We start from the raw sequence: 22,342 nt of genomic DNA on the forward strand, positions 1-22,342 counted from the left end.
TCAGTACTCTGGCATATTCTGAAAGCAGAGCAAAAAGAGGCCAATCTAATAAGGGACAAAAAACAAACTGACAAAAACAGTAACATAAGGATGGAAATTCAGCACAGCCCCAGCCAGGGCTGGCTGACCACACAAAACTGAATAGACAAAACCAAATCAAATGTGAACAATAGCAAAGAACACTTAGCTTGAGCATGCAGGGACTGAACTGGAAACTAAGACCTCAAGAGCCAGGAAAAATCACCAGCAGGGATAGAGGGAGTCGGCTGTCTTAAATCCAGTCAGAGACTCCTGATGTCCAATTGTCGTCCTCATTATCAAGTGGCAGACCTCTATCAATTAGATCAGCTCCATTACCTCCTGTAACCACCAGAGGGAGCCCGGAAAGAGAACACGCGACTCCTCTGTCAATACAACCAGCTCCACTACCTTCACTAGCAACCAGAGGCAGGCCAGAAAGTGAATTCACAACAGGGAGCAGTCTGGAAGATAGGAGTGCATGAGGAGCAGTCTCTGAGATAGGAGTGCATGGGGAGCAGTCTGTGAGATAGGAGCACATGGGGAGTCACTTGTTAAATAGGAGTGCATGGGGAGCAGTCTCTGAGATAGGAGTGCATGGGGAGCAGTCTGTGAGATAGGAGTGCATGGGGAGCAGTCCATGAAATAGATGTGCTTGGAGAGCAGTCTGTGAGATAGGAGTGCATGTCGAGCAGTCTGTGAGATAGGAGTGCATGTGGAGCAGTCTGTGAGATAGGCGCGCATGGGTTACATTCTGTGTGATAGAAGTGCATGGGAAGCAGTCTGTGGGATAGGAGTGTGGAACAAGAAAGCCCAGGGTGGTAGTCCTAGCCGAATCAACTAAGTCACAGTCAGTAGACACCCCGAGTACCTTGCACATAAAACAAGGGGATGGAACGGACAGACACAATCCTCAGGCTCAACTTGCAGTCCAACAGAGGCAGAAGTTTAATAAAACAGATGAGAAAAAGGTACAACACTGGCTTATAGAAAAAATTGGAGTCTGGCTCAACAGGACAGGATTTTTCCTTTCTTTTTCTTTTTCTAAAGTAAGATATGATGCGTGCAAAAGAAAATTTTCATAGTCGACATGACCCTGTGGACGCGTTTCGACTGCACTAAACGTTTTAGACTTATATAAGTAAGACTGCGTAGTGCAGTTGAAACGTGTCGACTGGGTCATGTCGACCATGAAAATGTTCTTTTATACGCAATAAATTTTCTTTTGAAAAATAAAAGAAAAGAGAATTCCAGTCCTGTTGAGCCGGACTGCAATTTTTTCTATGATCCTTGATGTGAGGCCAGGGCGAGGCCAGTGTCTGAGCCCCTGGTGGATAAGCATAGAGCAACTGGGTGAGCTAGAATCAAGTTTTTTAATTGGCACAACACTGGCTTCCTGCTCTCTCCCTAGCAATCTCCACGGCCGTACCCACAACAGCCATGGTAGCCGAAATTAAGCAGTAATCTATATGCCAGGATCTGGACGCTTCAAGTCCCTTTAGTGGGGCCCTTACCAAGTCCAGGGGCCCGTATTGCAGTCCTTAAGGCCTTTAGTCCTGAAATCCGAGGGCAACCGGTTCTCTCCCCTCCTGGGGGTCTGGCAATGCCCTGGCTGCTCCCTTGAGGCTGCAATCCAGCCCAAAAAGCTAACCAATAATTGTCCCTGACATAACTACAGGCAGCAAATTGACATCATGGATACAAAGGCAATTAAAGGGTACTCACACCATAGAGCAATGTAAATATAACACGTCAACGTAAGGCAGAGCAATGAGATTACATGGCATCTACAGTACAAGGTTTACCAGATACAGTAAGAACAATATGAACACAACACATCAAGAACATATTTGTATCAGGTACTCGGGGGGGGGGGGCACACAGGAAGGAGAGAGGGAGCACAGATGTCCTCTGCCACCTCCTTACAAGTGCATGAGGAGCAGTCTGTGAGACAGAGTGGGCATTTGAAGTAGCCTTTGTAACAGAGAATGCTTCGGAAACAGTGTGTTGTGGGGATGGGAACCAAGAGGGTAGTCTATGACAACGTTAAATTATTGGATAGAAGTCTGTGTGATGGAGGGGACATGAGGAGCAGTTTATGTAAAGATCAATTGGGTGCCATGTGTGAGGGAGGTGTCACGGGAAGGAGTCTATATAATAGAATTGGACATGAAGAGCAGTTTGTGTGAGGGTGACCATTGGGAGCTGTCTGTAAGAGAGAGTGGAAATGTGGAAGCAATCTATAGTTAGAGGGGTGTCTGACCATGCTAGTCCTAAGCTATCCTTCCTGCCGCAGGATTATTGTTGGGGCTTGACAAGGTCAGACAGTAACCCACCTGACACCAAGCATGGAAAATCCCTTTCTCTGCCCTGGGCTGCCCTAGACCACCAAGGTTACTGAAATTAACCCAATAAAAGAAAAAAAATCGTCTGGAACTAATCCACTAAATATAAATGAATAATTAATATAAATTCCATCAATTCAATTCTATACAAACAGTATATCCTAAGAATCTGCTTACTCATTTTGAGCCCTGTGACTGAGAACCTATAAAGAAGGTTTGAAACATGTTGTCAGACTCTGAGCATATACTGTTTGTAAGGATTAAATTTATGGAATTAATTTCAGGCAATTCATTAAGGTGTTTACACCAGAATTCTGGTGTATAACCCCTTAATAAGTCTCCAAAAATGTTAGTGCAACTCAGAAGTTTTGTAGAAATATTGTTACTTTTGGCATTCGCACGCCAGTCCTGGCCAGCTGCACCATGGGGCTTGTCCAAGATAGCCCATCAAATTCATGAAAAGTTGTGCCACTTTAGTCTTGTAACTAACTCCAGAAATGTATTCCTGAATGACATTTCTGCCGGAGGCACACAGCTTTTATTAATATGCGCCTAATTGATTGAATGGTCTCTTCTTGGTAAATTAGACACATCTTACTCCAACGGCCACACTCATTACGATTGGCATGCACAACACCAGTCTTAATACATTGGGGACTTTGTATCTTTTGTTATTAATCTATCGGACACGTGCTGGCTGATTTTTTTTCTAAGGCTGTTTGACCTGCTGTTGGAGCAGACAATGTTAATTCAAAGCACTAACCAATATGTGGAGCTTGTGGTTTTAGTGAAGTATGAACCACAAGCTTCATATTATATTTAAATTTACCCCTTCACTGCCATGGACCACTACGGATGGAGATATTTCCCTTCTGAGCCCTAGGCTAGTAAAGATAATGTGACAGTCAACTCTTAGTTATCCTAGACCCTAGAGATATTACCATAAACCATTATCCAATCTAGTTAATTATGGTAAATTATTTGGAATGGCATGGTATAGAAATACTTATTTTCTGCTGTGTTTGATAGTGTCTGAGTTCCTAAAGGTGAGCAAATTCCACTATGATGGCAAAGTAAGGTCTACACCAAAACTAGGGAAAATTCCACTGGACACTTGCAGCCTCTTAAAGGGAATCTGTCACCAGATTTTTGTCAGACATCGATGTGTCACTTACTTGGCTGCTTGCTGTAATTTTGAATTAAAGGACTTGTAAACCTGGTGCCAGGCAGTCCTCCTTGTTCATGAGCTCTGTATAACCCCACCCCCACCACTGATTTGCAGCTGCCTGTGTACACTGTACATGGACAGAAAGCTGCTAATTATTGATGAGCGCAAGTACTCGTTATTCGAGTTCACCTAGGGTGACTGGTTATGCGCCGAATATTGTGGGTGCTCGAGTGACATGTTCGAGTCCCCACTCCCACGTGTTAGACATCCACAAAACATGTGGAAATTGCCTGACATACATGGGCGATCCCTGTATGTTTTGTGTCTACCTAATAGCTGCAAAACATGTGGGCACAGGGACTCGAAGATATCACTCAAGCACCGGCGATACTCAGTGCATACCCGAGCACCCTAGGTAAACTCGAGTCACAAGCACTTGCGCTCATCACTACCACTAATCAGTAATGTGTGCTGGGTTATACAGGGATCAGTATTCAGAGAACTGATAGATCTGAAGCAGATAAAACAAGGATTTGTCAAGGTTTGGACAGGGTTCTTGCCCTTCACTCGAAGGGTTAAGTGTATGTGGCCTCTTTCTGGATCTGGGAGGGGTATTTATACTCACTCTTTACCAGGATTCTCTGTCAGCTATACTTTTGCCCATGGCTTAGTTTAAGTGACCCCTGTGCGTTTGTGCCTTGTGCAGTGTGCCTACTTCTGTGTTTGATATCTTTGCTTCTGACCCGGTCTATCCCCGCTGTGCTCTTGCCTGCTGATTCGGTACTGGGTGTCTATTTTCCTGGTTTCTGACTTCGGCTACGTCTCTGGTGATTCTCTTGTCTACGCCCCTGGTACTTCTGCTGTCCGTACGGTTGTGACCCTTAGCCTGTCCCTGACATCCATCCTGTCTAGCGCTCATTGGTGCTTCTGTTTGTGCTATACCTGCTGGCAGAGTCTTTATTCTCGGGCCAGCATCTCTCTCTGCTCCTGCTCTCTCTGGGAGAACTGTGGCCGGCTCCGCCCCCTGGTAGTCACATGGTGCAGGTCCCGCTAGTGTGCAATCATACTGGGACATGCTCCTCTTCCTAAGGACCCCAGTAAGCTCCTGCAGCAGCTTGGATTTCTCAGGGTCCAGACAATGACTGGATGTCAGTTCTGGATTCCTGACATTTTATATCAAAATGACAGCAAACAGCTCAGTAAGTGACATATTGGTGGAATTGGGATCTTTGCCCCTATATTTTGCTACTCTCAGATGGGGTAGAAAAAACTTGGTGACAGATTCCCTTAAATTTATTAAAGCAAACATACTTGTGCAACTTCTTTAATTTATCTCATATATTTGTTTTGATATTTATATAGTATTGACGCATTAGCAAGCCATCCAACCTACTGTAGAATAGATAAGTAATCCATTAATGTGAAAGTCTAATACTGCTGCCTTCTTATACTTTAGCAAGACGTTAAACTCACTGACAAATGAGAAATATTGATGTCATAACAAGTGGAGGTGGATCCCTCACTTGAGATTTCCTTTTTATGGACCACAATTGGAAGCCATTATGTACAAATGGTTGGATTGTGATAGTAAATCTCTCCTGTACCAGTTACTGTAGAGGAAATAAATGACCAGATGGGGCTTCTCTTTGTGATAAAAAATGATTGCTTTTGATTTTAGCGTTTATACACACAATAATCAGCTGATCACCTTGAAAGCTATCTTTTGGGAAATAGTTGCTGCGTATATTTTGTAAAAGGGACAAAAAGAAATAGATATTTGAAGGATCTTATATAAAATGCAAAGTGGTACAAAAATCTACATCTATTCTTTTATATTTTTTCATTAAAGATCTGTTTCATAAAAGTAAAAGTTTACTAAAGAAAAATGTACTGTAAGAAAAAATCCAACTTTATTAAGCTAGCCTCACATGATAATACGTATATAGTAAGGGATATAAATCCCTGATACATACTTTAGGGTATTTTATGCTTTTATTGTAAAGACTTATAACAGTGGATAACAAAAACAAATTGTCTGGTTCTTGGACTCCTATTTCATTAAGTTTGTAAATCACTTAAACCTCTTAAAACCTCATAAATCCCTTTTATTATTCGCATGGTATATTTGTTACATTGCTGCCTGTACCATGTAGTGCACAATCTCAATAAAGGAAAACATATAGGAATTGTAAATGTTTTACTGTTCTGCAAGTGTCCATTACTATAATGCCCTACTGTCTGCAGAACTTCAAATGAATCAGTATCTTTGACCTGGCCTTTGAAGTTACGAAGACATTATAGCCTGTGATAAAAGAAAGATTATTTATAACCTCCTTGGTTTATGTTTTTCCACTGACCCAGCAGGCTCTCCAAGGTTTGGGGATATTATTTCAAGAGCTGTTAAATCTTTGTGATGGTTTGGCTGCCCCCCTAAGGTGCTTTCGACTTTCTAAGATTCTGTAGATGACAAGCAATTCACGTGAAAGTATTCAAGAAGCTGACATCTTTAAGTGTCCTGTATTTGTAAGTCTGAGTGGCATTAAATCTAAAGAAAAGAAAACTCAAAAATGAGCCCAGTTCCAACATATTCCTTTCTGTCTTCTCACAGTATCTTAAATGTTGATAGTGCCTCATTCACAAGATTCCTGAATGAGTGAGGGGATGAAAAGGACCATCTGTCTTCCGGAAATCCTTTAGGTGACACATTCAACCGCTGCTCAAACAGTAGGAGCTAGAGCCAGTGTGTGTAGTGCTAATAGACAGCTACGCGGTGACTCTCAACAGATGAAATATGGATGTCAAAATGTACAGAAAAGACAATAATCAACATTGTATTGGACAAAGCTGCAGCACACGGAGTTAACAGTTAAGGCAAAGCTGAAAATATATTTCAGCTACTGAATGAAATAAAGATTGGTCGTCTTCGTTTTCTATCATTATATAGAAATGCAGTTTTAACTCATAGAGGACAAAGTAATTTCTGTTTTTTTAAGTTTTCCTTTATTTCCCTCCGCTTCATCCAAGAGCAATAACTTTTATTTTACCAGCGACATATGAGGGCTTGTTATTTGTCCGACAAGTTGTAGAGAGTACAGAATAACGGGAAAAAAATGTGGTGAAATGGCAAAAAAGCCCACAATTAATTTAATTCAGAGATGAGCAAATCCAAACTGTAAAGTTCGAATACGGACTTCTCCCAGAAGTCTGTTTTAGTGTTTGGAGATCGGATGAGAGAGAGGGAGAATGAGAATGAGAGGAAGAGGGTAAAGGACAGGAAGAGATAGAGTGAGCCTTTTGAAGCCCCCTAACCTTTACTATGATCATCAATAAAATCAGCAGATTAGGGAGCAAAAAATAAGCCCTCACCCAGCCGAATTCTCGAAAAATGAAGATGCTACAGGACTCGTAAAACAGCAACATAAGCAATTTTTTCTTACAAATATCTTATTTTTTTATCACCACTTAAAGTGAAGGATTCAGGATTTTGCTAAGGATCAGGATTTTGCTAAGTAAACTACAGGCATTGTCAGGTTGGCGGTGTTACACTGATTAAAATGATACCTGAGTTGAACAAATCCATCCTTTAGTTGTGGTTTAATCTTTACAGTTTTCAGATTCTCATGCTTCAGGGTGGGCCTGTGGGTGGGTTTTTTTTTGTTGCTCTGGCCTCATCGTCATCCTTGTATGCTCAGATGACATGTTACTGAACCTTTAGTGGGTGGGCTTGCACAGATTAAGAGCATCGCTTGCAGATAGGTTCTACAGCGCATGCGTCGCCATTGGCACCATTACAAAAAAAATGGGCACTGATAAAATGGCAACAGTCATGGCGTATACGCAATAGCATCTATTGGCAATAGGCAAGCGATAGATGCTGCTGCGCAGGTGTCATTTTGCTGGAGTTAAATCTTTTTTTGTAAAGACCACAAGAGTAACTGCGCAAGCATAGTATTTAAATTAGGAGGCAGGTCACTAAAGGTTCAGTGACCTGACATTTAAGCCCACAAGGATGACGATGAGGCCCGAGCACCAAAAAAAGACCCCACCACAGGCCCACCCCGAAGCACGAGAATCTAATTAACAGAACACTGCAAATAAAGATTAAACAACCACAAGATGGATTTTTTCCATCCAGGTATCATTTTAATCAGTACAACAGCGACGACCTGACAATGCCTGTACTTTACTTAACAAAATCCTGATGACAGGTTCGCTTTAAATGAAAAAGAACCTATACATATTTTGTATCTGCGTACACGTACTGACCTGGGAAATCACATTGCCAGGTCAGTTTTAGCATTTAGTGAACATGGTAAATAAAAAAAAACAACTATACTATTGTGGAATTGCACTTTTTTTTGCAATTTCACCACACTTGGAATTTTTTTCCCGTTTTCCAGTAAGCGAAATGGTAAAATCAATGGTGTCTTTCAAAAGTACAACTTGTTCCACAAAAAACAAGCTCTATTAACGGAAATATAAAAACGTTACGGCAGCGGGAGGAAGGAAAGCATAAAACAAAAGCGCAAAAACAGAAAAAATGTCATGAAGGGGTTAAATGCCACTGTCACGCTTGACAGCGGCATTTAAGTAGTGAAACTCATGTGATAGTAGCTAACTCCAATTGCATGACACAGGATCAGCACCAAAGCTCCATACAGTGATAGGACATGGCCAATGTAATGTTGCTAAAGGGTTATAGGAATTGTTGATAAAGGGAGCTAGTTATAAAATGTTAAATTACGAAAATTGAATATTTTTTTAATTGGAGTGATTTTTAAAAAAAGCTCTAGCAACAAGTGATTGCTGTAACAATATGGTGGCCATTGATGTTCTTTTGCTTGTGTTTCAGAACATCCACATACTGTGTCAAGTGTTGGTGGTCGCACATTCTCATTAGCAAATGGTAGTGAGGTAAGATGGGATTCCTGGCATTGTGAAGGACAGTGACTTAGAATCGTCTTCTCCAACCTTGCATAAATTGGACATTTTGATAGGGAATCAAAATAACAGCAACTTGGGGTCAAGATTTGGCTGGAGCATCTATGAGCACTGCAACATTCACAACTCATCTGAGAGAGGTGATGCTGTACTGAATACTGGGGACAGGCACTGGTCAAGGAAGTGAGTATCAATCGTATCACTTCCACCATAAATAAGAGTTTGTCAATTAGCAAGTGTTAATGCTATCCTATTTATTTTTTTTAAATGACGGTTTTCCCTCTTGGCTAAATATGTCATTTGGGTGCAGCACCCATTGGCTTGTTTTCCTAATTATAAATATAAACTAGATGGAGGCCCGATGCTATCGCATCGGGAGGACGGTAATTTCACAATGGGGGCAGGCTTTGCAGCGTTGAGAATCTCTCCTCCCGATGTGCTCACCCACCTATCCACTCTCTCTTTCCCCATGTGCTGACTTCTCCCGTCTGTGCTCTCTTCTTTGACCTGTCTACCCCATGTGCTATCCCCTTTGTCTGCTGTCTCTCTCCTTCCTGTACTGTGTTCTCCCCTCTTGTGTTGTTTGAGCTCTCTCCCCCTGTGCTCTGTCTCTCTCACCCCTGTGTCTGACCGTGTACAGAACACACCACTGCTCCTGAGCAGGGGAGGAAGCAAAACACAATACTGACATTACAGCAGGGGATCACAGAGGATACATTTTGTGAGGTAAAATATTGTTTAAAAACAGTCAGTGAAATATTTTACCTCACAAAATGAATCCTCTGTGATCCCCTGCTGTAATGTCAGTATTGTTTTTTGCTTCCTCCCCTGCCCAGGAGATGTGGTATGCTCCGTACATGGTCAGACACAGACAATTTTTAAAATTAACTTTAGTTCTTGGGAAAACCCCTTTAATGTGACCGGCTTCCTCTACCTGTAGACACGTCGCGCATCTGCCTCCGGGATCAGCCGTATGATTCACTATGGAATTCGTGCAGGCGCAGTGTGACGGAGTTCCACTAGTGGTAACCACAAGAGGCTGTGTGAGTGTGTGAGTGTGTGAGAGTGTGTGTGAGTGAGAGAGTGTGAGTGTGTGTGTGAGAGTGTAAGAGTGTGTGTGTGAGTGAGTGTGTGAGTGTGTGAGAGTGTGTGAGAGTGTGTGAGAGTGTGTGAGTGTGTGTGAGAGTGTGAGTGAGTGTGTGTGTGTGTGAGTGTGTGTGAGTGTGTGAGAGAGTGAGTGTGTGAAAGTGTGTGAGAGTGTGTGTGTGAGAGTGTGAGAGTGTGTGAGTGTGAGTGTGTGAGTGTGTGTGTGAGTGTGAGTGAATGTGTGTGAGTGTGTGACTATGTGTTAGTGTGTGAGAGTGTGTGAGTGTGTGTGAGTGTGTGAGTGTGAGTGCATGTGTGTGAGTGTGAGAGTGTGTGTGTGTGTGGTGCGTACGCCGTATAGTGAGTGTGTGTGGTGTGACGGTGTTCCGCTGGTGGTACTGCGCAATAGGTTGGAACCAGCAGCAGTTTCCATATTGAGACACTCATCACTTGGGTGTCCAAATATGGCGGACGGTGAACTTCATCCGCTTGGAATTCTGGGATACGGACATCTGGACAGAACAGGAAATTAAAACATTACAAGGCATTTATATAAATAGATTATGGTCTAGAAGAAGTGACTGGCTTTCAGGAGTTTTCTGCAGATGACTTCTGTATTATAATAAAGTATTCTCATAGCTTGACCTTTCTGTCAGACAACTTGTGATGGGTCAGTCTGGTAGGAATGTTGGATTGGTTGTTTTGCTAACTTTCTATTTAACACTGTCTCCCCAATATCCACCCAACTGAGAATGGAATGAAAGATCAATGTACACAATGCACACAGCTTGAAATTTACAGCTTACAAGTAAAATTATGGATGAAGCTTATTTTGCTCAAGTTTCTGTCTGAATTTGGTTTTATTTTTTAGTAAAGAAAAATAATATATTTGTTCTGTGGAAGGAACATTATCTGGTGATTACTGATGCAATGCAAAAGGCAGAGCTGAACTAGGCTTTCCTACACCTATAACTAGTTCATTATTATACCCCAGTATCAAAGTATCCTGGCCACGATAGAGTGCTTTGTACATGCCCCCTGGTACTGACAGCTTCACTCTTATAAAAATATAAATAGATAAAGCGACAACTAGAAGAGCCACCATATTAGTTATCACTATTGAATTGTCAAAGTTTATGATCAGTTTTCCTTTCATTTTCCATTTGAACCAAGAAATTTCCCTGCATATATCGTTAACAACAACCTATTTATCCATGGAGCTGCACAATCATCAGTGTCCATTGATCCAACTTTGTCTATGGCAATGTCCTACTCTAGATCCTTCTATGAAAGGTCGAGCATGTGTGAGCAGGTTGCGAGCTGCAGTGACAGACAGGAGGCCGAGCAAGGGTTAGTGTGACGCACCCCAGGAGTATGGTCGTCACAGTGGCATTGCCTTCCTCCTTGGGAGGGTGATGTCATGCTTGGAAGCAATAAAGGATCTCTCTGGCAGTTTATCAATACACACCACACAGTTCCCACTCCAGGCCAGCAGAGGGAGCTCTGAACCAAAACTGGGGGAAGAGCTGCTCTCTGGGGGCCAGGAAGGGGAAAAAGTAGTTAGTTCTGTGAGGAGGGGGAAGTGTGTGGACCTAAGGAGAGGAGCGGGAAGATTGAGCAGAGAGTTTAGGCTCATTCCCAGCTAGAGCGCATGATCTGGAGCCTGGTCTCCAAGGTTGTATGGATACTGACGGTCCTGCAACAGAAACCAGAGGAATAGGAAGCTGTAAATGCTCTATTCCCATCTAAGACTCGGAGGCACCACAGCGACGTGTGAGCCAAAGGAGATAGAAGGCTACAGCTGTCTGCCATACGAGGGAGTTCTAAAGAGACGAAGCAAGTGGAACTTCAGTGTAACACCGTACTGCAAGTACCTAAAAATAAGCGCTAGAGAGGAGACCACACAACCCGTCTGACAGAGAGATTCCTAAGTTGCTTCCAGGCTAATCAGCTCCTGTGCCATCTGTAATCTGGACCCTGGACTGCACTTGCAAAGTAAAGGTAAAGAAACTACATTCCGCTGTGTCCTTGCCTTCTTTCTTCAACATCTCCAGCACTGCTACATCTCTGTGCCAGACACTGCACCCTCTTCCTCAACCACTATTCTCTTCATCTATTCTGCCCTGGGACTACAGCCCTACCTGTGGAGGGCTATAACATCACTGCTGCACCCCACCATCTGCCCCAGAGGATCTGTCTGCAGCGTCGGCTTAACTCCTCCCTTGCCGAACACCACAGGTGGCATCACGAATCACTCATAAACTTTATTCCACCACTCAACCCCTTTTACATGGGCGCCCAGGGCCATGGACCGGGTCACCGCTGCTGTGACATCTCCCTCTGAGAGACCGGCCACCTACCGAGTACCCCACAGACCTGGGAGTGTGACCCATTAACAATTTTACTTAACAGAGGAATACTCCACGCAGGGAGGCAAACAGTTAAAAGGAGGACAAGAACAGTAAAATGCGGGAATAAAGAGTCCAATTGCAAAGGATATGCAGAGTTAAGGAACAATGAATCAGGTAACGGCAGTTCTTGTGAAACACTTGTGTCAGAAGTTCCTCAGACTGTGACTCCTGCTGGGTTGTCAATAGCGCCGGCAATGGCTGGCATGGTGCTTATCCAGGTAGGTCCTGTAGGTAGCGAGGATCTGTCTTCTGGTAGCAGCGATAGCAGCGGTCGGTCTCCGGTACCTTCCACTGTGCACCCCTAGTCCATATGCTGCAGTTGCTGACAAGGTGCGGGCCACAGCACTGTACGAACCCAATGTGGCTCGTCAAATATACACTGGCAAAATAAGGGTCTGCCGTGGGCGAGGCTGTATATGCTTGTAAGGTGGGCTGAAAACATCTGTCCAGTACCCGGTTCTCTCTCTGTGGCACTTGCGCTGTACTCACAGTCATAAAGCACACTGCACCTTAATCTCTGTCAGCTATGGGGCGCTCTGCACTTCTCTCTCTATGCTGCACGCTGCCTGTTCCCGTCAAGACTGAAGCGCTGACAACAGTGACACATCAGCGATCTCGCTATGTGAGACGGGGCCTTTAGGGTCAAATAAATAAAGCAATTGTCCAAATTAGTTTTACATAATATTTTATTTGCGTGTCTATTTTGTATCTATGTATTCATGGATTTAAATATAACTGAAAAAAATTAACTGTAGTTTGAATTGAGATGCATGTAAAATATAGGAGCATGTTCACATTGGCCATTAAACAGGCAAAAACTAATATAGAAACAAAATGAACATATACCCTGCTGTAAGTAAATAAGTAAAAGCAATAGTGCATATAAATAACATTGGGTACTTAGTAAACACCATTTTTTTTATTAGAAAAAAAGCATAAAACCCTTCCCACCCGAGTCAAGGTGTACACAAATCGGGATGGTCTTAACCTCTAGTGTTAAAATCTTACCATGTGCCAAAGGGATGTCAATGGGAATAAGGGCTGGACTGGGTTCAGAGTATGAATGCCCAGCAATGGGAAGCTATATAAGCATAATTTCCAGCTCAAAGAAAAAACATTGACGTCACTTTGACACATGGTAAGATTTTAATGCTAGAAATTGGGACCATCCTGGTTTGGGCACACCTTGACACTGGTGGAAGGCTTTTACGCTTTTTTATCAAAAACTTTGCTTTATGACCTGCTGTGTTTTCTGGACAATCCGGAAGTCACAACTCAATGTAAGTCTATTAGAGCTAGAACAAGGCCAGAACAAAGCTCTAATAGACTTATATTGAGAGCTTCTGACCGAAACCTTTGACTTCCAGTCTAGTCACAAGACGGTAGTATGGGACCTGAGGGTGGTTAACTACAAGACTAGGTAAAGGGACCTTACGTTAGTACTCCCACTCCTGTAGTGCGATAAAAAGAAAAAATGGAGTTGTGCTTTAAGAACTATCTTAAGTATAAAGAAGAACAAGGTCAAAGCATCAAAGTTTGATACTGTTTTAAAGGATTTTTGTTTTTATATTTTGTTTTCATTCTTTCACTTTGCATTTTATTAATTGATAAAATAGAAACTATTAATACTTCTATTTGTTAAAACAATCTTACTTTTCAGCATTTTTCTACATCTGCCTGAACCTTTTTCATAGTACTGTACATTATAATGAGGGAATTGTCATTTTTTGTTGAACTAGTGACTGATTTTGAGTTTGCAGACCCAAATATTGCATGGAACTCAATGCTTTGCTTTGTACTGCAGCTGTACATCAATAGTTGAAGGAGTTGTCCGGTGATCGATTAGTGACTGGTCGCTGGGACCAGCACCAATCAGTGGAATGGGGAAATGTTATCCCCATAAGAGTTGAGCATTACTGAGCATCTGCGACCTGTGCTTCATTCATTCCCTATGGGACTGCCGAGTGCAGTGCTCAACAATATCCAGAACACCCACAGGGATTGAATGGAGCTGCGGTCATGTAACAGGGACGAGTGCCCCATCAAAGAATAGTTTTCCGTTGGGGATAAAAATTCCCCATTCTGCCAATCAGTGTGGGTCGCAATGGTAGATCATCCACTGATCAGCAAATTAGCCCATGGATAGATAGGTTATAACTTGTTTTGATGGGACAACCCCTATAAAACTGACTAGTTTAATTTCAGGAAAGTTTTCATACAGACCTTACCTTCTTTATACTTTTGAGAAAGAATGAAAGAGGAATATCACAGCATTGTTTTAAATAAAGGTGGTCCCTAGTAGTTGTCTAGTGGGTAATTCGGAGATTTCCTAGACATGTTAGAAGAGGCATCAGGTTCGCTTTAAATTCAGGTGATATCTTCTTTAATAGTATACATTCTTTTCCGTGTTCTTTTCTTTCCAGACTAATTTCCTTTGTCCCTCCCTTCTGCTGCCATCCAAAATCTCTACATGAGCTCAATAAATTCAGACTCCAGACAAAATCTCTTAGTTAGAACCCAACCAGGTAAACAAATTCAGACCACCCAAGAAGACCTCAAAATTATTATAGATCTCATACCAGTGTTCTAAATAGCTTCAAATCCCTTAAATGTAGAACCCAGAACACTGGGTAAATTGAAACTTCAAAAATTAGGATTCCAGAATGGGCCAAACACTCTAGACCAGACCTCTAAATAATTTGTAATGTAGAACAACCTCCTAAATAAGTTTGGACTCAAGACCACACCCTATAATTATCTCAGACCCCTTAATAGACCCCTAATTAGTTAAGACCCCAACCTAGAATAAAATAAATTTAGACTTCAAACCAGACCTATAAAAAAATTTGTACCCCAGACCAGTCTCCTTAAAATCTTCAAAACCCCAGACCAGACATCTAAATGTATTCAGACCTCAGGCTAGACTCCACAATTAATTAATTAAGACCATTCAATAGAAATTAATGCAAACCCAGGCTTGATGCCTTAATCCAAACCCCAGCTCAAAAACTTCTATGTACCCTCTTTGTTTGAAGGCAATTCTTCAGCTTCAGGCACCACAATATGGTTCTAATGCTGGAAACATCAGGACTTGGTGCAGCCGGGCCAAGAAAAAAAAAGAAGGATCTGCAGGAAGCATTTTATGGCTAAATCCATTATATAACATTCAATTAAAAAAACAAAAGTCGATAAAAAAATCAATGCAGTGGTGAGAAAAAGAAAATACTCCAATCTACCTCTGCCCCTAAATTTGCATAACTTGCCAATGGCAACATGTAAGACCTAAAGATCCTAATGTTTGTGATATGATATAATAAAAAGCCATTCTAGCAAGTTAATTTGTCCTAATAAACTGATTTTATGACCATTATAATTAAACTTTCCTTCATTTTGGGCAAATATCTCATAAAATACTCTACCCATGTATCTAAATACTCGAGCCAATATGAGTCTAACGGAAGTGACAGAAATGGTCAATATGACTCTATTCAATGCTTTCCCAATGAGTCTGGTGAATCTGAAAACCAATCAAAGCAGTAATGATTCAGAAGGCTGAAATCTGTGGCAATGTTCATTTTTCATAAAGATGTTTTTTTTATGAGAACCTAATAAAAGTTATAGATAACAAAATGAGTCACTTCCACAAAGAGCGTAACCTAAAGGTGACAGCCAAACTTTTCATCCTCTTCATAAGAATTTCACCTCCTACATACGTCTGATTTGTTTTATTGAAAGTTCTGAGTCAAATTCACCTCTTTAGTTTCAGAATTTTGTGTAGGTTTAGACTACAAAAGAGATGTTGGTTTATTTAAATAACATGAAATTAAAGCAATATTATTTTATGTTCTTTTCTTGCTGCAAATATCTTTTAGTTTATTAGCTCTAAATACTGTAGTTAACATTTTCGTATGAATAAAATTTAGTTTTAAGCTTACACTTGGATTTGTTCTGAAAAAAAATATTATAATTCAAAATATGAATACTTTTATAAGTCTGGATTACTGTGCAAATATTACATCTGAGAATAGCAATTTCCATAATATTAACACAGCAAAAAATGGGAAGCAGTATTTACCAGCCGAAGTCTAAGAAATAATGCACTATTAGATGCAGCAAACCCATGTAACAAAGGTGGCAGCAACACAGATGTAATATACTGAAGGCTTGTATAGGGTGCTGGTCACACACAGGTAATGCACAGACCCTTGACGTGGGTTGCATTGTAAACTGGGGTGTCTGTCCTCATGGGGTGCACTTATGTAGTGCTGGGCAGTACGCCTAATCTAATAGTATGAGCGTCACTAATAGTCTGTAAGCCAGGCATTGTGTACTACCTGTGTGTGACCAGCGCCCTATAAACCCTTTTTTGGTTGCAATTAACTAGCAAGCTATTTACAATACTGATGTCTCTTTAGGCATCTGGCCACTTCCATCTTCTGCCCCACCTAAGACTTTAATCGTGGTTCTTCTTTAACGTTTATACACACCTTTGATGTGTAAAAAATGATTTTGTGCTAATGATTACATCTAGTTAATAAAATTGCAGTTTCAGTCTGTATTAGTTAGGAGCAAGTAATTGCAAGTAGAGTTGAGCGAAACGGGTCGAAAAATTTCAAAAGTCGCCGACTTTTGGTAAAGTCGGGTTTCATGAAACGAAACCCGACCTTAGGGTGAGGTCGGCCACGAGCTCGGCGACTTTAGCGCCAAAGTCGCGTTTCAAAAGTTTGTTTTCCGCCCTTTTTCAGCCAATCAGGATCCACGGACACTGTGGGCAACATGATGACATAGGCAGGGGTCACCACCATCTTTGAGAAGGGCATGCAAGTGATTGGCTTGCTTTGGGGGGCGTCAGAGGGGGTATAATAGGGCGTGCACGCCGACCGCCTTGTTACTCATGCTGATCTCAGAATAGGGAGAGCTGCTGCTGATTCTGTAGGGAGAGCGTTAGGCAGGGAAGAAGACACCAAAAACTGCTTCTGCTGCTAGCGATTTTGCCTGTACAACACACCAGTCACTGTGTGTGCAGTGCAAGTGGAGGCTATATTTTGCTGGATCAGCTGTGTTAGTTGATAGGCTGCTTTATAAGGCTTCCTGATAGCTGCATTGCTGTTTTCCCACTGCTCTGCAAACTGCTTTTTTAAAAGCAATCCAAATTTTTTTTTTTGTCCTGGTGACGTACTGAACGTGCATTTTTGCACACCAGACAGCGGTGTACGCTCCTCAAACAGTACCGTGTAACGGCTGTTATCACGACCACAGTGAAGCCATATGTGTGTCACTCTGTAAGAATAAGTCGAGGACATGTTCCGTTCTTACAGACCTACACCATCTAGTTTTGTCTGCTTTTCAAACAGTTAAGTATATATATTTGCTGTTTGATCACAGTCAAAACTATAGAGAGACAGCGTGTGTTAGTCCGTATACTTAAAAAACACGGAGCTTGACAATTTTACGGACACCGGACAGCGGTGTACGTGCACGCTCCTCTCTCAGTACCGTGTAACGGCTGTTATCATGGCCACAGTGAAGCTATCTGTGTGTCACTCTGTAAGGATAAGTCGAGAACATGTTTCGTTTTTACAGACCTACACTCTAGGGAGATTCCTATTCTGCCCAATTCTATATACACCTTGTAGTTTGTCATACACTAGCCAATTTCTGCCTGTGACATAGCGGTGTGATATTCACTGGGCCTCACACAATCCAACAGTGTCCACAAGTGTGTTCAGAAATTCTACATCTCCCCTGTCCTATAGTGACATTTTTCACACCTGCGACATTGAGCCTGTGACATAGCGGTGTGATATTAACTGGGCCTCACACAACAGTGTCCTCAAGTGTGTTCAGAAATTCTACATCTCCCCTGTCCTATAGTGACATTTTTCACACCTGCGACATTGAACCTGTGACATAGCGGTGTGATATTAACTGGGCCTCACACAACAGTGTCCACAAGTGTGTTCAGAAATTCTACATCTCCCCTGTCCTATAGTGACATTTTTCACACCAGCGACATTGAGCCTGTGACATAGAATTGTGATATTAACTGGGCCTCACACAACAGTGACCACAAGTGTGTTCAGAAATTCTACATCTCCCCTGTCCTGTAGTGACATTTTTCACACCTGCGACATTGAGCCTGTGATATAGCGGTGTGATATTAACTGGGCCTCACACAACAGTGTCCACAAGTGTGTTCAGAAATTCTACATCTCCCCTGTCCTATAGTGACATTTTTCACACCTACGACATTGAGCCTGTGACATAGCGGTGTGATATTCACTGGGCCTCACACAATCCAACAGTGTCCACAAGTGTGTTCAGAAATTCTACATCTCCCCTGTCCTATATACACCTTGTACCTTGTTTTACATTACTATATAGTTTGTGGGATTTTGTGTACATTTTTACCAAAAATGAGGAAGGCTGGTGGAAGAGGCCGTGGAATTGGGCAGGGGTTGCCAGCTGGTAATGATGGTGTTGGTGGTGGATCTGATGGTAGTGGCAAAAGCAAAATAGGACCGAATGCAGGAGGTGTTCAGCCTGCGTCATCGTCTGGCTCCACAAGGCCTCGAAGGCTTAGTTTTCTAGTAGTTGGCAAACCGCTTTTAAAGCCAGAGCATCAGGAAAAAGTTTTGGTTTACATTGCTGACTCAGCCTCCAGCTCTATCGCCTCCTCTTCTGAAGTTGTAAAAAATAAAAGCACTGAGTCGTCATTGGAGGGTCATGTTCATGAACCACACCTTTCCTTGTGTCCTTCACCCCAACCAAGATTGAAGGATGACGCAGGCCGTGCAACTGATTACTCCATGGAGCTGTTTTCACATACCATGCCTGGGTTATCAAGTGAAATGGTGAATTACCCAGGCCAAGATGAATCTGACATGGAGTGCACTGATGCACAGCCACTGATAGATGATTCTGCTGGTACATTCAGTCAGAGCACTACATTGTCCTCGCAGTGTAATGAGCCAGATTCTGACCCTGATGAGACTCAGGTGCCCCTTCCCGCATACTATACCACCAAACATGGTGACACAGAGGAAGGTGCACATGACATTGAAGAGGAGGTGATGGATGACCCAGTTGTTGACCCAGATTGACATCCATTGGGGGAAGAGGGTGCTGCTTCCAATAGCTCAGATGAGGAGGAGGAGCATCCACAGCAGACATCGACATCGCAACAGCTGTTATCTGGCAGGCCCGGAGCACTCCAAAGACAGGTTCCAAAAATCAAAAGAGTTGCTGGACAGCTTGTCCAGACGGTCAAAATAGCACAGCGTGCTAGGCTGCAAAATGTCTTCCAAAGTAGTAAGAGTGCAGTGTGGCACTTTTTTGAACAAAATCCTCATGATCAGGCCAAGGTTATCTGTAAGAAGTGCGCAAAGACCTTTAGCCAAGGGAAAAATCTGAAAAATTTGAATACCAGTTGCATGCTTAGACATTTAACCAGCATGCACTTGCAAGCGTGGACACAACACCAAACCTCAAGTACCACATGTGCAACTGATCACAAAGAAGGTAGTCAGCAATGCTACATTGTTTCCCCCACTGTAAGCCCACCGGTTAGCACAGCAGCAAATGTTGAGGTGTCGTTGCAAGGCCAAAGCAGTCAGGGAATCCCACTGTTATATCAATGAAAGACTGAATCTAGGCCATCAGAAAGAACACCAACTCCATCACCATCATCAACCCTCTCTCAGTCCGCCCTGTTCACCGCTAGTTCCACCATATGCAGCTCTCAAGTCCAGCTCACCCTCCCAGAGACTAAGAGTAGGTCAAGAAAGTACTCAGTCTCTCATCCGCGTACACTGGGTTTGAATGCCCACATTGCCAAACTAATCTCGTTAGAGATGATGCCCTATAGGTTGGTGGAAAGCGTAGCTTTCCGCGAACTCATGGCCTATGCAGTACCACGCTATGACCTACCCAGTCACCACTTCTTCTCTCGCAAAGCCATCCCAGCCCTCCACCATCATGTGAAAGACCGCATTGTCCATGCACTCAAGCAGTCAGTGAGTGAAAAGGTGCACCTCACAACAGATGCATGGTCCAGTCGGCATGGCCAGGGCCGTTACGTGTCCATCACTGCGCACTGGGTTAATGTGGTGGATGCAGGGTCCACAGGGGACAGCGGTGGTGGGACAGTGCTGCCTAGCCCACGGTATAGGAAACAGTTGGCTGTAGGCGTTCGACCCTCCTCCTCCTCCTCCAGAAGCGAAAGCTCGTCCACAGAGCGCAATCGTACGAGCACTCCATCTGCAGCTGCCACTGTTGCACACGAGGTGTCCCCCTATCGAGCAGCTAGTGGAAAGCGTCAGCAGGCTGTGTTGCAGATGATGTGTTTGGGCGACAGACACACCGCGGAGATGCTGGCCGAGTACTTTCAGCGACAAACTGAGTCATGGCTGGACAGTATACATCTTGAGGCAGGCAAGGTTGTTAGTGATAACGGCCGTAATTTTGTGGCAGCCATAGCCCTTTCAAAACTCAGCCACATACCTTGCTTGGCTCACACCTTGAACCTGGTAGTGCAGTGCTTCCTCAACAATTATCCGGAGTTAACAGCCCTGCTCCAGAAGGTGCGAAGACTGTGCGCGCACATCCGCCGGTCGCCTGTACACTCCATTCGTATGCAGAAGCTACAGCGATTGCTCCACCTTCCCAACCACCGCCTCATTATCGACATTGCAACAAGGTGGAACTCCACCCTGCACATGGTTGAGCGGCTGTGCGAACAGAGGCAGGCCATAATGCATTTGTGGGAGGATACACGGCCAGGCACTTTGAGAGCTGACATGGAGTTGACAGGTGTGCAGTGGTCGAAGCTGAAAGACCTCTGTAAAGTCCTTCAGTGTTTTGAGGAATGCATACGGCTGGTAAGCGCAGACGACGCCATCCTAAGCATGAGCATCCCACTTATGCGTCTGCTCATGCAAACTTTGACGCACCTTAAGGAGTAGGCGTCTGCAGCCAATGTTGACGAGGAGGAAGAGGAGGAGGGAATCCTTGATGACATTCAGCCATTGTCTGCTCAGGGACCTATCCTGGACGAGGTGGAGGAAGACGAGGAGGAGGAGGATGATGATGGGGATGATTACTTAGGGGAGGAGGATGCATCTTGTGGGGCAAGTGAAAATGTTGGCGTGGCAAGGTCTGGTACAGGGTTTGTGCGTGACTGGAGGGATGTGGATTTGCCAGAAAGTGCTCCTCCAACCAGCACTCGCAGTGCATCATTGACACCGGGAACATTGGCCCACATGTCAGATTATGCCTTGCAGATCCTAAAAAGGGACCCCCGCATTGCCAAAATGATGAACGATTACGACTACTGGTTGGCCAGCATCCTGGATCCACGCTATAAAGGCAAATTACAAAACATCATGCCACACGAGAACCTTGACCTAATATTGGCTAATAAACAAGCAACTCTGGTAAACCGGTTGGTTGAGGCATTCCCAGCACACAGCAGCGGTGATGGTTCTCACACGAGCCGTACAGGCCGGGGGCAGCTTGGCAGAGGTGTTCGTGGTGCACACAGCAGAAGTGGCGTTGGAGACATGGGTTTCATGACAATGTTGTGGACTGATTTTTCAAGTACCGCTCACACAACTGGTAATACCGCATCGATGGAAAGTGACAGGAGACAGCAGTTGTCAACTATGGTTACAAACTACTTTTCCTCCCATATCGATGTTCTCCCGCACAGGTCATTCCCCTTTGACTATTGGGCCGCTAAACTGGACACCTGGCCTGAATTGGCACAATATGCCTTACAGAAGCTCGCTTGCCCAGCTGCAAGTGTGCTATCGGAAAGAGTCTTCAGTGCAGCTGGATCAATCCTGACAGAAAAAAGGACCCGTCTGTCAACCCAAAATGTGGATGATCTAACCTTCATTAAAATGAACCATGCATGGGTTTCCAAGGATTTTGTCCCACCTTCCCCTGATGACACATAGGGTGACAGAAAAATGGCTTGCTTTGGTCCTCCTCTTCCTGGGACTTGAACAATTTCGCCTTTTGCATCAGCTGAATGTCCAACATCAACATATGCCACTTTCTAAAACTCCCTAACTGTGCTGTCTCCCCCCCATGGCCGGGGTCACCACCTAGCGCACGAAACCGTGCGAGTGCCGTTGCCCTGGACAGGTGGGTAGGCCGACTCTTGGGCGCGGGCACTGGCACAGGGTTCCTCATAGTGCAATCAAGTGTCTCTGACTGTGGTGGTGCACACCCGACGTCAGACAAATCGCCGTACTATGAGGGGCCCAGTGCCAGTACCGACGCCCACGAGTGGGCCCCCCTTGCTTGGGCAGGGCCCCAGCATTTGCAATCTTTACCTTTCCCTGCTCCTCCGCTGTGTAGTCTGGGTC

Source organism: Dendrobates tinctorius, unplaced genomic scaffold (assembly GCF_039654945.1).
Source record: "Dendrobates tinctorius isolate UK_male_01 unplaced genomic scaffold, ASM3965494v1 ptg000070l, whole genome shotgun sequence".
Lineage (NCBI taxonomy): Eukaryota > Metazoa > Chordata > Amphibia > Anura > Dendrobatidae > Dendrobates > Dendrobates tinctorius.